Raw genomic sequence first — 21,203 nt, 5'->3', positions numbered from 1 at the left:
TGTTGGATGAAAAAAATATACATGTTTTATTCGATTTAAACTGTATTTGTATTTTATACCTATAATTATGATGGGTAAAGATGGGTAGCTGATATATATGATGAAATAAATGAGGAGAGGCCTTGATGTTTAAGCTGACTTAGTCATCTAGCGGAATATGGATGACGACCACGGACTATTCTAGGCAGTCTAGTGGAACGCTGACAGGCTCGCAACCTGTAGGTGTTTGTAAACGATGTGTTAACCGGTATACTTCATCCCCCTCATGGTTTCCTTACTGACATATATTGCTAAAGAATCCCCTAAGCAGTATTGTCATCCCGATGATGATCTTTAGGCTAGGTCCCTTGAATTAGATGCCTTTGAGACAGCAAGTGAATAATGGGAACGGGTAATCGGGTTGAATAATTTGATGAAATTAATAAACTTAATTAATGTGGGTTGAAAACCCTATGAGCTCACCAAGCTACAAGCCTGGCCCACTCAGTTTCCTATATTACAGGTAGTGGCAAAAGAGCACATGAGTGTTGAACTGATGAGACATCTATGGATTATAGGACATTAGAATAATAGATGTTGTAAGGCCTTTACTATTTCTGTTTATGCTTATGTATTGTATTGACAATGACATCCCAGCGTTTTTAATATAATGAAAACCCATTCCTTCGGGAATGCTTTGATAACTTACTTATAATATTTTTGGGAACAAATTCCGCAACATATTTCTTCAAAAGTATGCTCTAATTTTCAAATAAAGCATAAACAAATCGGTCTTTTCTGGCCGCGAAAATGGGGATGTCACATTTGGTGTTAGATTATTAGTTTAAGCAAACTAAGAATTTGTAGGATTTCTGGACTTAAACTTAGAATGCTAAGAGATGATTGTGAGATGAGTCTCTACTATATTTTAGACACGAGCACTAGCTTATTTTAAGAAAGATACCTAAAATGCCTTTATATGCTAAATGATTTATGTTATAGCTATAAAGATGCGTTATATGCTATTATTTGATCGGGTCTATGGTCTGTTGCCGACCGGATCTGGAAGCTTTATGTGTTCAGAATTCTAAATGTTCGACTACGATATTAGAACTGGCATGTAACTTTTCGGAGAGAGAAGGAGAATTTAAACGTTTATCATAAACAAAAGATCTAAATTCGCCTGCTTTGGTATATAGATCGACATGGTGAGAACTCGAAGCGGTTTAGAAAACGCTAATGGGACCCATCAGCCTAAGCCACGAGTGATTGAGCGTGCACCAGAAGTAGCAGTTGCACCCGATCCAATCACGATGGAAGGAGTACAAGCAATGATTCAAATGATATTGGATCGTCAAATGGAAGAGACAAGGCGTCTACTTCAATAGAATAGGGATGAACCTACTGTGTCTGTTGAACAGCCTGAACTGAATGAGGATCAGTCAGAAGACGGAAACTATAGTAGAACCATTGGCCAAGCTGAACCGCCAGTGGTTAGAAGAAATAACCAAGATGAAGGGTTGGAAAGGAATGGATGCAAGTACAAAGACTTCATGACCTGCGAACCATAACATGTGGTTGCAAGGGAAGCTACAAACCACTTATGCAGTGCATTAGTTTAGAGGTGGTGTTGTTCGCTAGTGGAACATCTTGGGTAAGACTATAAGCCCCAATGAGCCACTACAACTATCATGGGCAGAGTTCTTGGCACACTTTAAACGCAAGTTCTGCTCAGCCCAAAACATGTTGGAGCTAGAAAACCAGTTTCTAACGTTGAAGAAGGGCAACATATCCATTGACGAGTATACCAATGCCTTCACAGACAAGATGGAGTTTGCTTTACGCATTGTCCCTGACGAGCTAACGAAAATCGGTAAGTATACAAAGGGACTACCATGGGAGTATGTTGTGCCAGTATGCCATACACCTAATCATGAGGCGGCTATCTGGGCTGCTAAGTTTATGGAAGAGATGATCAAGAGTAGAGCTGCCAACAAGGTCAAAGTTTGCGAGCAGAGGAAGTTTGAAGGGTCTTCAAGGTCCAATAAGAAGAGAAAGTTCTCGAAGTATGGTTCTAAAAAGTTTGGAGGAGGATGAGGAGGAGGTGAAGCAAGATGGTGTGATACGTGTAAAAAGAAACACTTTGGAAATTGTGGCGGGGAGGTGACTTGTTTCAAGTGTGGAAAGTCTGTGTGTTACGCCAATGAGTGCACATTCAACAAGAAGGTCTCATTCAACAAGAAGGTGTGTTTCGGATGTAATGAAGAAGGGCATATTTCTAGGGACTGCCCGAAGAAGAAGGATGCAGCAAGGCCTATGTTCCGCCGATGCCAAAGGCAAGAGCATTCCAGATGACCCTAGAAGAAGCAAGGAATGATGCAGATGTCGCTTAGGTACATTTCTTGTAAATGGATTGCCTACCAGTATATTGTTTGACTCTGGAGCAAATTACTCCTTTGTATCGCAAAAATTTGGTGGAAGACTAGCATTGTCTGTAGATAAACTTGATAATGCTCTAGTTGTAGAACTTTCCTGTGGAAAATTCATACCTGTTAGCAATTACATTAAAAACATCGTCATAGATTTGAACGGGAATAAATTCCACGAGGAAATGTTACCCATTGAGTTGAACGGTTTCGACATCGTACTAGGAATGGATTGACTTAGTGCAAACGATGCCGAGATACTATGCAAGAAGAAGATGGTGAGAGTAAACCCACCTGGAAGAGAGTCATTTATGGTGTACGGGACAAATGTAGAGTGAATTCTGGAATCATTTACATGATAAAAGCCAGAAAATGTTTGTCTAAAGGATGCACATTATACTTGGCATTTGTGATCGCCACAAAGTATGAGAAGAAAGAGATACAAAGAATACCGGTGGTGTGTGACTATCCGAAAGTGTTTCCCGAAGACCTTCCTAGATTGCCTCCTGATAGACAAGTGAAGTTTTGAATAGACTTGTTGCCAAGATCAACACCAATAGCAAAAGAACCATACCGATTAGCACTGAAAGAGATGAAGGAGCTTATGATGCAACTTCTGGAATTATTGGACAACATTTTCATTAGACCTAGTTCATCACCCCTGGGATCTCCAATGTTATTCGTAAAGAAGAAGGATGGGAGCATGAGGATGTGCATACACTATAGAGAGCTGAACAAGGCAACGGTAAAGAACAAGTATCCATTTCCAAGGATTGATGACATGTTCGACCAGCTGCAAGGTTCGAGCTATTTCTCAAATATCGATCTTAGGTCAAGATATCATCAGCTGAAGGTGAGAGAGCAAGATATTGAGAAGACTATATTCAAAATAAGATACGGACACTATGAGTTCTTGGTTATGTCGTTTCGACTAACCAATGCTCGAGCAGCATTTATAGATTTGATGAACAGGATTTATAAACCATTTCTCGATAAATCCGTAATAGTGTTCATAGATGACATTCTGATTTACTTAAAGATCCAGCAGGAACATGGCAAGCACTTACGAGAATTATTAGAAGTTTTGAAGAAGGAGAAGTTGTACACAAAGTTCCCCAAATGTGATTTTTGGATTTGAGAAGTCCAATTCTTGGGTCATGTGGTTAACCAAGAGGGAATAATGGTTGACCCAGCAAAGATTGAAGTTATGATAAAATGGGAACAACCACAAAGTTCCACTGAGATTCGAAGCCTTCTGGGATTACCGAAGGTTTATCCAAGGCTTTTCTTCGATAGCTGCTCCATTGACAGCTTTAACCCATAAAGGAGCTACATATACATGGAGCGAGAAACATGAAGAAGCATTCGAGAAATTAAAGAAGAAGTTGTATGAAGCACCAATTCTTTCTTTACCTGACGGAGTTGAAGACTTGCAGTATCTAGCGATGCATCTGGAGTTGGGTTAGGATATGTTATGACCCAGAGAGATAAAGTGATAGCATATGCATCTCGACAATTGAAAGAACACGAGAAGAACTACCCTACTCATGATCTGGAGTTGGCAGCGGTAATATTCGCATTAAAGATATTGTAAGTCCCTAATCTGCTTGTGTATCAATCAGATCCGTTTGATGGTGCGGAAACCCAATCAAACGGATGATGTCAGATCAAATAGAAGAGAAGGAGAAGAAGAATATGATGAATCTTGTATGTATTGATATGAATGAAGATCCGGATACAAGATTCACACACACTTACACACACACTCTCTTTTCTCTCTCTTTCTCTCTCTAGAACACCTTGTATTTCACACACTTAAGCTCCTCTATTCTATGTGTTCATCACTCTACTCCTCACCCCTTACACCTATATTTATACATAAGAAACATGGGCTTGGTGAACATGGGTCGTAAATGGGTTTACGGCCGTAAACACAACCGTAAACACGTATACGACCGTAAACACCAAGCTGTTTACGGTCCAAGACACAAAAATACATTTTCCTAGAAAAGCAAAGTATAAACCATATTTTTGACCCAACAATCTCCCCCTTGGTTTATAGCTTTCTTTTCTTTTCTTAAATGACCCAACAAGCTCCCCCTAAAAAGTAGCTGGCTTTCTTGTTCATCTTCATTGTAAGCTTGGCTTCAGCATTTTTCTTCAATGAATGACTTCATCTTGAGCACTTGGGCATTTCTTCAAGATTTGACATTGAACGCACATTGGGTGAGGAGGCTTGACGAACTGATTCTTGAAAGATAGCGCTTTCAGCTTGAGAATCTTCAGAGAGAACGTCAGAGAGAACAAATCTTCTGGATCACTTCAGCAGGTTCATAGATAGCAGCAGACTGATTGAGGAGGCTTCAATGCAATCCGTCACCTAATCATCAAGTGCAGCTTCACCTTGCTTCTGGGGTTGAAAGATTGAAAGTTGAAAGAATAATCTTCATTTCTTGTTCCTTCGAATGAGAATTCTTCGATGATCACGGATGAAACTTTGGCTCAGAAATCTTGATACAGTCTCCATGAGTCTCATCTACACCTGAATTCACCTTTCAAGACAAAACAAAACTAAAAGAAAACTTAGCACACAATATTTTTGGATTTTTCATATTTTCTGAAAAAGAAATAAAACAGAAATAACACTATTTTTGGATTTTTAATTTTTTTGATTTTTGTTTGGTTTTCAAAATTTTTAATTCTCCCCTAATATTTAAATTAGAAGAAAACTATGAACAAATTTAACAAAAATAAAATGATATCTAACTTTAAGAGTTATTTGGAATCAAAGTTTTTAGACAGCCTTTATCCGTTTATCAGTACCTCTCCCTTCATGAATAGATCTGGTCAATCGCCGATATTGTGGTCCACTTAAACATGAGAGATTGTGACAAAATTAGGACATACTATAAGTGACAAGACAATGTGATCCTAAGATCCTAGATAATATTCCTTAAGGACCATTCAGCTGACGACGACCAAAGATATTGTTGTCCACCTAAATTGAGCAGCGAGATCTACAGACAAACTAGTGATTGTTCAATTTTAAATGTACTAGAACATGTTTCCCGCTTCCTGATATACCCCAATAATCAAGAACTTCCAAAGTACTCCTTACTTTAGGTGAGGAGACAATTATTATGAGAGAAGATAGATTTAGAATGCATATGCTATACACCCAGGTCGGATCTCTTCCAATCACGCAGAGGGTTAAACATATGACTAAATGAAGTTTTTAGAGGGATTGAGAAAAAGAATGATGCATATACTGTGTACCAGGTCAGATTGTGAGTCACGCAAAGGAGACAGTATATGACTAACAGACATGAAGAATTGCATATGTTGCAGTCCAGGTCGGATGTATTTCAATCACGCAGAGGAGGCAACATATGACTAACAGATAGAGAGAAAGAAAATAATCTTCTATAGACCTAACTTATCGGAATTCACCAGTCACCCCATCAATACCGGAATTAAGGACATAATCCGCACATCAAGGAAAAGTTAATCCACAGTTCCAGATACGAGTTCTTTAGTGTAACCAGTAGATTCCCGTGTTTATCTCCCTGCTCAACCTATCCGAGCGTCGTCTTGTCAGGCTAAAAAGATCTAACTAGGTCAAAAATTTTCAAGTCTCTAGATTCCTTAAGTTCATTAATGCCTAGTCAAGTCCATTTTAATCTCTCGTGCCTACCAGCGCATCGAACACAGAGCCTAGACAATTCAGATTCAGTCCCTTACACAGATTCAGATTGCCTGTTATCACATGATTATATCACTTCCCAAAACATCTCATGCAAGCACATTCCATTAACAACATATTTTTGATTTTCTGATTTTCTAATGTTTTTGGATTTTTTAAACTTTTCTAATTTTTGTTTTGTTTTTATTTCTCCCCCTAAATTTGTGCATAGGAGAGAAACGAAAGTAAATGCGCAAATTTAAACTATCCTAAAACAAAAATTAGTCTTTAAAGCAAATCAGCTTAAGAAAAACTCAGGAGTATAGAGAAGAAAACTCAAACCGTAAATCACCGATTGAATTTGCATCCAGAATGTCTGAGAACAGCACGCATAATCTCATAACAGATCCGAAAATTCTTCATGTCATTAAGCACTAACCCCATTTGTGATCTCTTCCTTTCTTCCCTTCCCACAAAGGACACATACTCTCAAACAAAGATCTGAATGTTGTACAGTTGAGAGATGTCCCCTATCATGTGCCTGGAACAGCCACTACCAACAAACCGAAGTATGATGATATGCCTCCATAGCTGCTCCGACACAGAGCGGGATCAGTTGGTCTTTGGAACCCAGTCCATTTTGAAACTGGGTCGACCTTTGTCATCTTTGCAAGGAACATTCTCCCACGACATGTCCTGTTTATCACAAACAGAAGATGAAGAAATATTAGAATCGTTAGAAGATTTAGGAGAGTGAGCCTTTGGAACCCATTTGTAGTTGGGTTTAACCCATTTCTTTTTAGATCTGATGGGTGGCTCAGTACTTGCTTTTGATCTTGATGTCGGCCGTTGAGATGACTTTGATTTTTGCTTCACTGGAGCATCTCTTGGATTTGGCTTCTTGGCCGGCATTCCCTTCTTGTTCTTGGGATTCGGATTCTTGGCCTTGTGGGTTTGATTCTTGGCCTTCTGCGCGTTCCAGTCGCCATTGTCTGAACGTGACCTTGAGGGGTTTCTTTTGGAGTATCTCCCTCTTGGCGCGTTCTGCCACCCCTGTGCATAGTAAGGAACGTATGCGCGATTTGGACAGTTTCGAGCAATGTGTCCAGGAGTTCCACAGTGAAAACAAGTCTTTTTCTTCACTGTGAAGTAGTTTCTTCCTGCCCCTGGTGGCGTATCCTTGTCTTGTCTCTGATTTTTCCCACATGCACACTTGCAACAAGCCGTCGGTTGTTTCACTTGATTTGGTGGCCTGTATTTCTCAACAGCAGGTTGATCAGAAGCAGCTGAGTTCGAAGCAACAGATTCAGAGATCAAGGAGATGTTGGTTTGTTCAGTGGTGTTCTCCTTGTTCTCATCCTCTGCTACTTTACCTACACATGAAGTAGATGTGCTAGAAACAGGAACATCAGTATTTTCAAACAAATAATCAAATATGTCAAAAACATTTAACTCAACATGATCCGATGCAAAAGCATCAAAAGCATCACAAGATGTATCATCAACTTTAATATTAGAAACAGAAGGTTTTTCATTGGAAACAGAAACATCAGGATTAGAAACAGAAACATAAACAGAATCTCCAGCTTCACGCTTTGCCTGATCTAATGGTTGATCTGCAGGGGAAGTAGAAATGTTAGAACTTTCAACATTAATAAGTCCGCCTGAAACGAAACCAGATGGCTTGCCATAAACCATAAACGGTTCATTGGCAATCTCATCCTTGGATAGGGGTTGATACTGATATGTATGATTATAAGGAGGAGGTACACTATCATATCCTAAACCCTTTGACTGATTTCGTATGAACTGCATGCAATGATCAATCATGTTGGCAACTACCTCGCTTGATCCATCAAATTTTCTAAAATCAAAATTTGCAGTCTCAAATTGTCTCTTTAATGTATCAAGCTCAGTAATTAACTCATCATTTTGTCTCTTAATATAATCATAAAGTTCACATTTTTCACTATATTCTGTCTGAATTCTCCTAAAGTCCTTTATTTTTGTCTCTAACTGGGCCTTTAGCGGTTTCTGTCCTTTCCTGAATTGATATCCTTCATATCTTAGGTCCTCAACTTCTCTTTTTAATAAATCAATTTGTTCCCGAAGAAACTTAATCATAGTTTCACAAGATGGAGTACATGAAACTTTATTGACTGGAACGTCTGAAGAACTCATTGTTTTTTTTTTAAATATCTCCTTTGACTAAAAACTCAAAAGTCAACCTCAAAAGTCAAATTTAAAAGTCAAACTCAAAAGTCAATCTTGAAAAGTCAAACTTAAAAGTCAAACCGAAAAGCTAAATTTGAAAATTTAAAAGTTAAATGAGAAAGTCAAAGTTTAAAGTCAAAGGTCAAATTTTAAAAGTCAAAGTCAAAATTTTAAGTAAAAAATCAAAAATAAAATTCAAAATTTAAAAACTAAAATTTTTGGATGAAAAAGGAATTTAAAATTAATAGAAAATCAATTTTTGGCTGAAATTGACAAAAATGCGAAAGTAGGTGCGAATGGCAATGTATTTGAACTAAAATCGAAAGTGATGAACGAAGGAGGAGCTTAGAGGAGTTGGTAAGACGCGTGTTTGATCAACCAGAGGTCCCGGGTTCGATCCCCGGCAACCCCCAAATCCGTTTCCCTTTTTATTGAAGCGCTGATGCGAGGCTGCTGCTTGCGAGGGTGCTGCAGCGATGCGAGATGCGAGTCCGAAGTGCGAAGGCGAGGACCTGGTGAGAGGATGCTGCTGACCGAGAAGGCGTGCGAACCGGAAACTGCTGCTGACCGAGCCGTCCTTCAAGCCGTTCACCGAGCCGCAACCGAATTCCGAGCCGAGGCCGCAAACTCCGGCGACCGTAAACCGCCGACCGTAAACTCCGGCGACCGTAAACACGTTTATGGCCGTAAACTCCAGAAAACCCTAGCCACCGCCGCCGCCGACCGTAAACCCTTCAAAGACCGTAAACTCTTCGCAGATTACGTGAAAAACAACGTTTTTCACCTCTTTTTGCTCCAAAACTCGATCAAAAACTCGTTTTTATCAAACACGCGAAGAACAAACCCCCCCCCCCCTAATTTTCAGAGATCTATCCAAAAACGCAAGAATCTTTCAAAAATAAGATCAAATAAACTCGTTTTTATCAAAAACGCGAAGAACAAACCCCCCCTAATTTTCAGAGATCTATTCAAAAAAGCAAGAATCTTTCAAAAATAAGATCAAATATGCTCCAGATCTGACAAAAATGACTGATACAATCCAAGCTCTGATACCACTTGTAAGTCCCTAATCTGCTTGTGTATTAATCAGATCCGTTTGATGGTGCGGAAACCCAATCAAACGGATGATGTCAGATCAAATAGAAAAGAAGGAGAAGAAGAATATGATGAATCTTGTATGTATTGATATGAATGAAGATCCGGATACAAGATTCACACACACTTACACACATTCTCTTTTCTCTCTCTTTCTCTCTCTAGAACACCTTGGATTTCACACACTTAAGCTCCTCTATTCTATGTGTTCATCACTCTACTCCTCACCCCTTACACCTATATTTATACATAAGAAACATGGGCTTGGTGAACATGGGCCGTAAATGGGTTTACGGCCGTAAACCTGTTTACGGCCGTAAACACAACCGTAAACACGTATACGACCGTAAACACCAAGCTGCTTACGGTCCAAGACACAAAAATACATTTTCCTAGAAAAGCAAAGTATAAACCATATTTTTGACCCAACAGATATGGACACATTATCTTTATGGCACAAAGTGCAAACTTTTCACTGATCATAAAACTATCCAGTATATCTTTCATCAAAAGGTATTGAATATAAGGCAACGACGCTGGCTAGAGCTGCTCAAGGATTACGACTGTGAGATACTTTACCACCCTGGTAAAGAAAATGTTGTAGCTAATGCTCTAAGTCGAAAGGTAAACCTGGAAAGAAAAAGGCCAAGAGCGTTAAGAATAGAAGTTGTCTCAACAATTGTGGAAAGCATCAAGAAACCTTAAGAAGAAGCTTTAGATGACCGAAAGGAAGAACGGTTAGTCAAAACGCTGGTATTCGGTACAAATAGTCATGGATTGAAGGAATTGCAAGATAGGATTTGGGTACCGAAGATGGGAGGAATAAGAGATCTTCTGATGGAAGAAGCTCACAAGACTATGTACTCAATTCATCCCGACAGCACTAAGATGTATAAGGATCTGAAACCTTACTATTGGTGGCCAACGATGAATCTCGATGTTGCAAAGTATGTGGCAGATTGTGTAACATGTGCGAGAGTTAAATCATAACATCAGAAATCGTATGGGAGTTTAGAACCTTCACCTGTACCCATGGGTAAATGGGAAGACATCACCATGGATTTTGTGACTAAACTGCCTTGGATGAAAAAAGGTCACAGCATGATTTGGGTAGTCGTGGATCGGTTCACAAAGAGTGCACACTTCATAGTAGCCAATGAGAGATGGTCTATGGATAATCTTGCAAATGCTTACGTGAAGGAGATAGTCATACGTCACGGTGTACCATTAACGATTGTATCAGATCGTGACAATCGTTTCACATCAAGATTTTGGAAGAGTTTACAAGAGGAAATGGGTACGAAGTTGTGTTTAAGTACAGCCTACCATCCACAGACTGATGGTCAGAGCGAAATAAAGATTCAAACACTGGAAGATATGTTAACAGAATGTACCCTAGAATTTCAAGGTAACTGGGGCGAGCATTGTCACAACTAGCATTTTTGGCTAGGAAATTCTATCTATGTATGATCAACTCTTGATGTATTTTGTAACTTTAATATTGATGTCATACATGTCATTCATTTCAAAAACAATTATTCAAATCAAAACTCACTTGTGAGGCCCAAAAACCTAATTCGATACATTTCATACACTCTACTTTGGGGTTGTAACCCTAATTTCCCGTTTCAAACTCTTATTGGACCAGGACCCCTTTATTGGACCTAATGGACCAATAAACTCTCAATTGGATTATTTTGAGTTAAGGAACCTCGTTTGGGCCCTAGTTGGATCCACGTCCATTAAACTATAACATTTTGGGCCATAAGACTTTTCATGGGCCTTATTGGGCCTAAAATGTCTCACTTTGTTTTCATGGACCTTATTGGGCCGAAAATCACATAATTAATTGTGATGGGCTGAAAACCCATTCTTTTTGTCATGTTGGGCCGTAAACACATAGGTGGGCCCACATGGATCAAAACTCCCTAATGGGCCAATGCAATAACAAGCCCAAGATCCATATTTTTCTTTCTTTCCCTCTCATTCTCGGTTCATAAAAGAAAGAGGAAAAAAAAAGAAGGGATATGTGTGAATTAATATCATGGAGACACCTCACCATTTCATGGTGAATATCCATGCCCAATACACACAATATAACAATGAAATCTCATGTTTCTAGGCAAGGTCTTCTCACTCCCTCTCTTCCCATCTTATACTCGGCCAAGCAACAAATCACCACCATCACTCTTATTTTCTCACTTCAAACTCATTAAGAATCCTCTCACATTCTACTCAAGAGCACAAGACAATCCTTCCCTTTTCTCATCAAAAATCATGCTTTGTGTGTGTGTGTCTTTCAAGAGTTCTTCATCCAAGATCACCACTAGGTAAGTATCATCACTCTCAAATGATTTGCTTTCATGAATCACTAAAGAACTCTTCTCTCACATAACCACATTTCGTGTTCTAACTCCCTAGAACCATCAAGCTTCGAAAACCTCTTGAAGAGGCTAGCTAAAGCCGAAAACTCCTTCATTCTCCTTCAAAAACCGAATCCATCAACCAAAGTGAGTTCATACCCCCTTGTTTTCAGTTTTTACTATGTTTTGGGGGAGGATACAAGTTGCTTTGTGTTAGATCTATGTATTTGTGCATGTTTATGTGTGTTTTTCATATTATATGTTGTGATTTTGTGTTGAAACTTCATGAAACTCGAAATTACTACCAAAACTTGGTGATATTTGCAAACTAAATCACTTATGCACATACCATGAGATTGTAAGGATAAAACATGCTAAGAATGTTGAAAGCTAAACAAAACCGTAAGAGGGACCTTATTTGACAAAAATAAAAAAAGTAAAACCTTTATGTTAATTCACGATTTTAAGGGACTAAAAGAGTCATTTTTAAATAAAAATGGATCTTTATGATATTCATGATTTTAAAAAGGCAAAAAGTGTTAATTTTCACAAAATGGGCTTAAATTTGGGCCTTCACGGTTTCATGGGCTTAATTTGTAAACTTTTGACCTTTGTGGATTAAATTGTCATTTTAAACAAATTTGAGCCAAAAATGTAAATTTTCGGTTAAATGGGTTGAAAATGTCAATTTTATTAAAATTGGGCTGAAAAGGTAAATTTCTATACATTTGGGCCGCAAATGTCAATTTTCATCAAAGATTGGGCCGAAAATGTTATTTCTAACAAAAATGGGCTAAAAATGTTGTTTTATTTAAAATAAGCCCTTAAATGTAAACTTTTGGTCTTAAGGGCCCTAAAGTGTCATTTTTGCCAAAAATGTGCCTTAATTGTAAATTTTCGGCTTAATAGGCCAAAAATGTCATCATTACAAAAACTGAGCCTTTTATGTCATTTTAGTAAACAATTGAGCTAAAACAAACAACGTAATAACAAACAGACTAAATACGTCATTTTCACTTTTATTGGGCCTGGAATATACCTTACATGTTTATTGGGCCTTTGTGGTCCATTTACATGCTTATTGGGCCTAGAATATACCTTACATGTTTATTGGGCCTTAATGGTCCATTTACATGCTTATTGGGCCTGAAATATACCTTACATCTTTATTGGGCCTTAGTGGTCCATTTACATGCTTATTGGGCCTGCAAAATATATTACATGTTTATTGGGCCTCAGTGATCAATTTACATGGTTATTGGGCCTGGAATATATATTACACGTTTATTGGGCCTCAGTGATCCAGTTACATGCTTATTGGGACTGATACTTTCATCACATGTCATTGGGCCTTAGTGACCCATTTACATTCTTGATAGGTCTTGTATATTCATTTCATGTTTATTGGACCTTATAAGCTAAATACATAAACGGGAACATTGTTTTGAAACGGTAAACAATATGATACACTGTTCGCGTAAATTTAGTTAAGGTTCTTGTGAGATGTTCTTTCATTCGTACCTACCTAGTGTACAACCTTTAGTCCTGTAGTTATAACCAGAGTCTCGTGGAGGGAAAGCGAGAGTTTGTGTATAAATCTATACGGGGTTGACAACCCCGTATCTGAGTTGTTCGCTACAGTTAGACTATGCCAGACTAGGGTGACAAATGTCATACGTTAAACAAGCGACGCCTGAAAAACTTCATGACAGGCAGATCAGTTATATCAAGTATGGTTATAACGACTCACATAGAAATTAACTCCACTGTAAAATTTACGGAATACATATACGTTTCTACAGTTACAATTCTATACAAACACCATTTTACGGTATTTGGGTTTAAGACCACAACACCCTTTACAAGCAGAAAATATCGGGTTTTCCGGGAAAACTTCCATTATACATTACCTTCTACTTACAACAGAAAACATAGGAATTCTGGAATACACTCTTTATACATTTTCAAAACAGAAACACACATGCTTTAATACAAGATTTGACACAAAGCGTTCAAACCATTTATCTCTTTTACAGAAAATATCGGATTTTCTGGTGTTTACAAAGTGATACAAACTTTCCAAACAAATATGCTTATGAACTCACCAACATTATATATGTTGACCATTTTCAAAAAAACTTGTATTCTCAGGAAATCGTTAAGCAGGTTGGCCTTCAAGAACTCATGGATTTTGATGTATTTTTGCTATCATCGTACACTTATATTTTGGGAATGTAATTTGTAATCCAACACACTGGTGTAAACAATGACAGTTGTATTACTGTATGTGTGATGATGATGTTGTCGTGATTCAATTATATAGAGTGTGATGGTATTACAAGATGAAGTCACCCCAACCCCCGGACGTTTCCACCGTTCTGGTTCGGGGGTGTGACAGATTGGTATCAAAGCATTGTTTATAGTGAAAATGCATATCTAATCATACAAGATATGCAACTATAAATACATTGGGACTAAACTACTATGAACAAAAATAAAATACAGAACTATGTGTGCATTATTACAATAACAATAAAAGTTTTGGAGGAATTGAACATCATGATTAAAACCAGACAGTTATGTAGTCGTATTGGGGATAAATATAGTCTGATCAACTATATTTATTCAAAATACGACCAACATGTGTTTGGGAGTGATCATGGTAGGCAATGAATCTAGAAACTTACCAACTTGGTATCCAAAAAGTTTTACGAAACTCAAATATAAACAATTAAAATACTATAGGGGTATTCTTCTATACTATCCATTTTTCCCGCATTCATATAGTTCTATGCAAACTCTATGGCTGGATTTCATCACCCCGGAGATCCTTACTTCCCCAACTAGGGGAACGAAGGATGGCTAGAGCCGGAACCAGAGGAAGAGCTAGAGGAAGAACCAGAAGAGGAATCAGAAGAAGAACCCGAAGAAGGACCATTTGAACCGGTGGTAGACTCAGAGGAGGAGGAGTCTGATGGTGACGATGCAGATGACTCGGACGCGAAGTATGCAGTCATCAATCCGCCATACGTGGCCAGGGTGCCCCCGCACAGGATGGGTCCAAACGGCCCTACGCCCCCATGGGCACATGAGATCTGGAGGTGGAGTCGCCAGCAGGGGGTGCGTCCCCCATTCGGCATGAACCGAGACTATTACGACCTGAGTCACGACGGACCTGCGGATCGAGCCCTGCCAGTGATGGTTAGGAGGACGTGTGATACAGGTGAGCAAGCACAGGCAAGTGCCGGTCATATGGTTGCAATGAGAGTTGCGGTTGAGCGCGCAGAGAGAATGACTCATAAGGTGGTTAGGGACTATATGGCGAGACAGGCAGCATTGGAGGCCCGGCTACGAGCCACCGAGCATCATCTGGCCAGACTTCAGGGTGCATCCACCTCATCATCAGCACCACCAGACACTTCCCGCCGCGACTAGGATCCGCTCCATCCACTACCACTATTGTTATGGTTCTCTTTTATGTACTATTGTATGTAGGACCGGCTTTATGATTAAGTGACTACACTACTCATAAAGTCGTTATGTTGTCGAATCATATATGTCTCTATGTACAGTACGCCTTCCAAGGCGAATTTTCACACATTGTACTACCAAGTTTATCATTAATGAAATAGTTGTATGTTTTATTTGTGATGTTGTTATCTGCTATGTGTTCTATTTTCCTTGTTTCATGATATTATACGGATTCACTCATATGTACAACCGAAAACATTACAACCTCTAGACAATAATAATGTGTTCATCGTCCTTCTGTTCCATGACAAAAGATGACTAGGAGACCAATTTTCAAGAATAAAAACATGGAGCCACCACCACCGCTTCCGCCAGAGGTGAACTCTGATGCTTTCCAAGTAGAAGTCTCGGCGGCACTCACAGCAGCCTTGGCACATATTCAAACTGGGAACAATGGTGGCGGTAACGGTCAATGAACTGGAAGCTCGAACCAAGGGATGAACCAAGGTCCTACAAAGGTCTGTACCTACAAAGACTTTTCAAATGCCAAACCACGAACATTCAATGGAACAGGAGGCGTGATAACTTTAAAGCGATGGATGGAAAAGATCGAGTCGGTCTTTGAGATCTGCGGATGCCCTGAAGAATGCAAGGTGAAATTTGCAGCTTGTATGTTTGTCGACCAAGCGCTTTCGTGGTGGAATGGTCATGTGGACGCTATGACATTCCCAGTGGCGAATGTCATGCCATGGGAGTAGCTCAAGGAAATGTTGATGGCAGAATATTTTCCCCGTGGGGAAGTACAGAAATTGGAGCAGGAGTTATGGAATCTCACAGTACAAAACTCAGACATCGAGGCTTACATCTCAAGGTTCAGTGAACTAGCCCTTTTGTGCCCGGGTATGATCACATCAGAAGGGAAGAAGATTGAGCGGTTCATTTGGGGATTAACTTCTCCGATCCAAGGAAACGTGATTGTGGCGAATCCAGAAACTTTTGATAGTGCAAAAAGGGTAGCTCGGAAGCTTTACGACCATGGCAGCAAGAAAGGAGCCAAAACTGCTGAGATCGAGGCCAAGAAGGAAGGGGATAACAAGAAAAACAGGGACAACAAACGAAATGTACGATTTAACCAGGGATCCTCCAAAAAACAACAAAATGTAGCAGTCCACGCTGCTAGCGCTCAAGTTGCGCCAGCACCAGCTGCTCCAGCCTCATCTGCGCAAACAACTACCAAGCCATACTCTGGAACCCTACCAAAATGTAACAAATGCAACTACCACCATGGCGAGTGCAAAGAAATGTAATGTACCAACTGCAACCGCAAGGGGCACGCCGCCCGGTACTACAGATCTCAACCCCAACAGAACCAACAGCCAAACAACAACAACAATAACGTCGGGGCCAGTCATACTTGTTATGGGTGTGGAGGAAGTGGCCATTTTAGACGAAATTGCCCTAAAGCCAACAACCAAGGAGCAGGAGGATCAGGCAGGGTCCTTACTTTGGGTCAAGGAGAGGCAGTTCAAGACCCGACGGTTGTTACTGGTACGTTTCCCCTCAACAACACTTACGCATGCATTCTATTTGATAGTGGGGCTGAGCGGAGTTTCGTGAGTAATAAATTCAAACACTTACTAAACCAACAACCCCAGAAGCTAAGCGAAGCCTTCATGGTGGAGATGGCTAATGGGAAAACCGAAACAACCAAAGATGTTTTCGTAGGGTGCACATTAACATTAAACAACCATTCATTTCAAATAGATTTGATGCCAGTAAATATTAGGAGTTTTGATGTGATAATCAGCATGGATTGGTTAAGCCCCCACCATGCTGATATTATGTGCCACAAGAAGGCCGTTCGCCTTCACCTCCCCAACCACGAAACCCTAATAATCTACGGTGATAAACCCGACACCAATCTCCGTCTTATCTCGTGCATCAAGGCACAAAAATGCCTGCACAGGAAAAATTATGCCTTCCTCGATCACGTTGTGGATAAAGCTAAAGAGGAAATAAACATTAAAGACATCCCAGTGGCATGTGACTTTCCGGACGTATTTCCTGAAGACCTTCCGGGAATACCCCCAGACAGAGAGGTCGAATTTCGAATCGACCTAATACCTGGAGCCACATCAATTGACAAATCACCCTACAGGTTACCTCCCGCCGAAATGCAGGAGCTATCCAGTCAATTAAGCGAGCTTCTGAATAAAGTATTCATCAGGCCAAGCTTCTCACCCTAGGGAGCTCCTGTCTTCTTTGTCAAGAAGAAGGATGGATCCTTCAGAATGTGCATCGACTATCGGGAGTTGAACAAACTCACTATCAAAAATCGATATCCACTCCCTCAGATTGATGATCTATTTGACCATCTTCAAGGAGCCAGTTATTTTTCTAAAATAAATCTAAGGTCCGTTTATCGCCAGCTGCGAGTTCGGGAAGAAGATATTCCCAAAACTGCTTTCTGAACCCGATATGGCCATTTCGAATTCGTGGTTATGCCCTTCAGTCTGACAAAGCCCAACAGTGGTATCAGAGCCATGGGTTGTTTTCTATTATATTTGATGCTTGGTTCTTGAAAAAATCGTTTTTTCTTGGATTCTGCCTGGTCACCACGAGGTGGTCAAAATTACCACGAGGTAGTGACGGGTTTGGCAGATTTTTGGATTTCTTGGCTTAATTTGGATTTGGATAATTACTATAAAATGTTTTCTTCATAAAGATTCGATTTTGTGTTGTGAAAATAATTATCCCCATCCAAATAAAAGATAATTGTTATAGTTTCAAGATTTTATTAGTTTATGTAATAGACTAATTTTTTGTAAATAGTTGATATGAATTATCTTGTTATTATGAGTTTAATCTAGATCATGGAAAATTTATTTGATTATTGTGTTAATTGGAATATTTGATCTTAATCGTTTTTATGAACTCCATAACTTGTCCTCAAGTTATGGAAAATGAAGAGTTTTTCTTTTAAAAGTTCATTTAGATTCATAGGTTATGAAAAAATTGAAAGGTCTTATTTTTAATGTCATCATAAAATAGTTTTATGTCTTCCATAACTTGTCCTCAAGTTATGGAACTTGAAAAGTCTTCCATAAAAACCATATTAAACTCATAAGTTATGGAAACCAAAAGTTTTTGAATTGTTCAAAACTTGCCCTCAAGTTTTGGAATTTGTAAAAGTTATCCCCCCATGTATACTTTAATTCCAACCCTTAGAATTTTAAAAGTTTAAAATTCAACCCTTATACTATTATAATATTATACGTTTAATATTTATATATATATATATATATATATATATATATATATATATATATATATATATATATATATATGTATAAGAGTAAGTCAGTCTTACCGTTATTAGGCTTCATTCACGAAGCTGGTCTATAAGGGGGTATAAGGTTAGTGCCTATAAAATGGCAGTTTAATGGGTGTCCACTCTCACCCACCGCTTCCTTGACTAGTGGAGGGTCGTTAGCCGAACGGGTAGGACATGACATTAATTCTCCCTTCATTAAAAGTATAATGATAAATATAAAGTAACTAAACTTTATTAAATTCTCAATCTTAGTTACTATAGGAAAATGTGAATTTGGTGCTAACCCATGAAATTGCACTTTGCACCTTGTTAAGTCGTTAGTAGAGCGTGTGTGGTTAACTGGCACACTAATATGGGACTGATAATGGGTGGCAAATGGTAGCTTGATGTTAATCATAGATCAATGGAGCGTGTGTGGTTAACCGGCACGTTGATTAGGTGGTTGTAACATTAAGTGTACCAAGTTAACTTGCATGGTTATTCACTCCATGTTTGTGATCCTAGGCATCCTAGTCACAAACTTGAAGGGCACAATCGAGATTTAAACATGCCATTGAATAGTTCAATGAATCTCAAAAGATCTAGGACTTTCAATTCATTTAAAACCTAATGTTAAATTTCGTTTTTCATGGTGGAAATTGGTAAATCGTCATTTACCTACCTTCGAATATTTTGTAGCTTGGATTACGACATCCCTCTTCCAAGTTATAAAATATTGTGTTGGGTCCTAGCCTTAATATTTCATATTGGGTGTTATATTAAGGACTTAAATCAACTAAACTTGAATTTCTCCCTCATAGATGTCTAGTTATGACAACTATGGTCTTCATTATCCTTTTGGATAAAGCTTTCCTAATGAAGATGATACCCAAATGGCGATCAAGGTGAAAGATTAATCCCTTTGTTGTGCGTTAATGGGACTGGAAATCATACTTCACTTCCTCCACCTCCTCCAATTATTCTCCCTAACCCACAAGTTCTTGAAAAGTGCAAGGTCACTCAATCCCTATTGGCAAGCAATGCCTATATGTGCTCACATCTTGGAGATGAAGTCACATATTGACAAGTTGGGAGAGTTAAGTGTCGAAGTCTCAAGGAAGTTGGCTGCTTACTGGGTTCTTGAATCACTTCCTAAGTCATATATCGTGTTCTTTGAAGGACTACTATGTGACAGACCATGACATGACCCTTATCGATCTTACATATTTGCTTGTTGTTGCTAAATCAGAAATGACTTGGAGCACTGGTAAAGCAAATTTGATTGGAAGATCTACTTCCCAAACTTTCATGGACATTGACAATGGAAACATTGGAAGTCCAGAAAAGTCTTCTCTTCCCAATGGAAAGGGATCGTCCATAGTTAACCCGGTTGACCAAATGGTAAAGAGAAAGGGTAAGCCTGAGATAGTCCCATGTACCATTACTAAAGACTCCATATGTTTCTATTTCCAAAGGAAGGGGCATTGGTTGAGAAGCTACCTATTTACCTGAAAGTTCACTAGGATGGTAAAAGTCAAAATAAAATTTGACTATGCTTCAAGTAAAGTCCACTATCTAACTCTATTAAGTTCCTATTTGGAGATTCTTATTACATGATGTGACTAGGTCGCATTTTGATGTTTAGTAGAATTGGAAAAAGAGAGGAAGCTTAGAAGAAGAGTATGTTGAATCTGATCGTGAAGATGGATTTTGATTGCATGATTCGAATATCAGAATTTTGAAGCTACTGCTAAGAGTCATGATAGATTGCTTTGGAATGTATAACAACATAGTTTTTCATATGTATTTGCATTGTAAGGATAAGTTTTTTCCGCAATTTTAAAATAAAAGGAAAATTTTTGATTTTATTTATTTTAAGTATCCTTACAATGGGATTTGTGAAAATTGTTGTTTATATGATTCCCTTGATAGCAATATTGGAAATGGATTTGATTCTTTCGTTTGTGGTAGTGTCATAATTTACCAAATAAGGAAAGATTCTCATCACCCAAGTTTCAGTTGGATAGAAACTTGGAATCATGCAACCTGTATTGTATGATGAATGAGAATTTTCATCTTTGGGAAATTAAGACTAATTCCTTGTTCACATGTTTATGTGAGTCAAGTGAAGGACTAGGGGATTGGGTACACTTGGTTGTGCGCTGATCAGGTCCACCACAAAGAACGATAAGGCTATTCGTCATGATTTACTAAAGTTATTAAAAATGGTTATGCTTACAAGTTTAAGTGTAATTCTAAAAACATTGGAAAATTTTCAATGTATGGCAGGACGAATGAGAAGAATCAAATTAGGCAGAAAGATAAAAGTTTCTCCAATCTAAAAAGATGGGAGAGTACTTCAGTATCATGTTTTATGATCATCTTAATGATTAGGAAAAAACATGTCATGATTGATCCTCTAAGGACATCTTAGTGCAATTGTTTGACTAAGAAGAGGAATTGTGAATTGTTGAAATGGTTAAATCAAAATATGAATCATACTTCGTTTCAAAATTGAGTCTTAGAGTAACACTCCAAGATCGAGCCTTGAGTGACATAATGTTAAGAAGGTTTAAAACACTTATCAAATGTAGATTAAAATGTTTTCTACTCTTGTACAACTGAAATTAGTGAGTTGTGACGTTTTGGATAAAACAAAG

The sequence above is a fragment of the Lactuca virosa genome, chromosome 8 (assembly GCF_052849685.1).
Source record: "Lactuca virosa cultivar CGN04683 chromosome 8, Lactuca_virosa_CGN04683_v6, whole genome shotgun sequence".
In the NCBI taxonomy this organism is placed as follows: Eukaryota; Viridiplantae; Streptophyta; class Magnoliopsida; order Asterales; family Asteraceae; genus Lactuca; species Lactuca virosa.
This window is presented reverse-complemented; position numbering follows the sequence as displayed.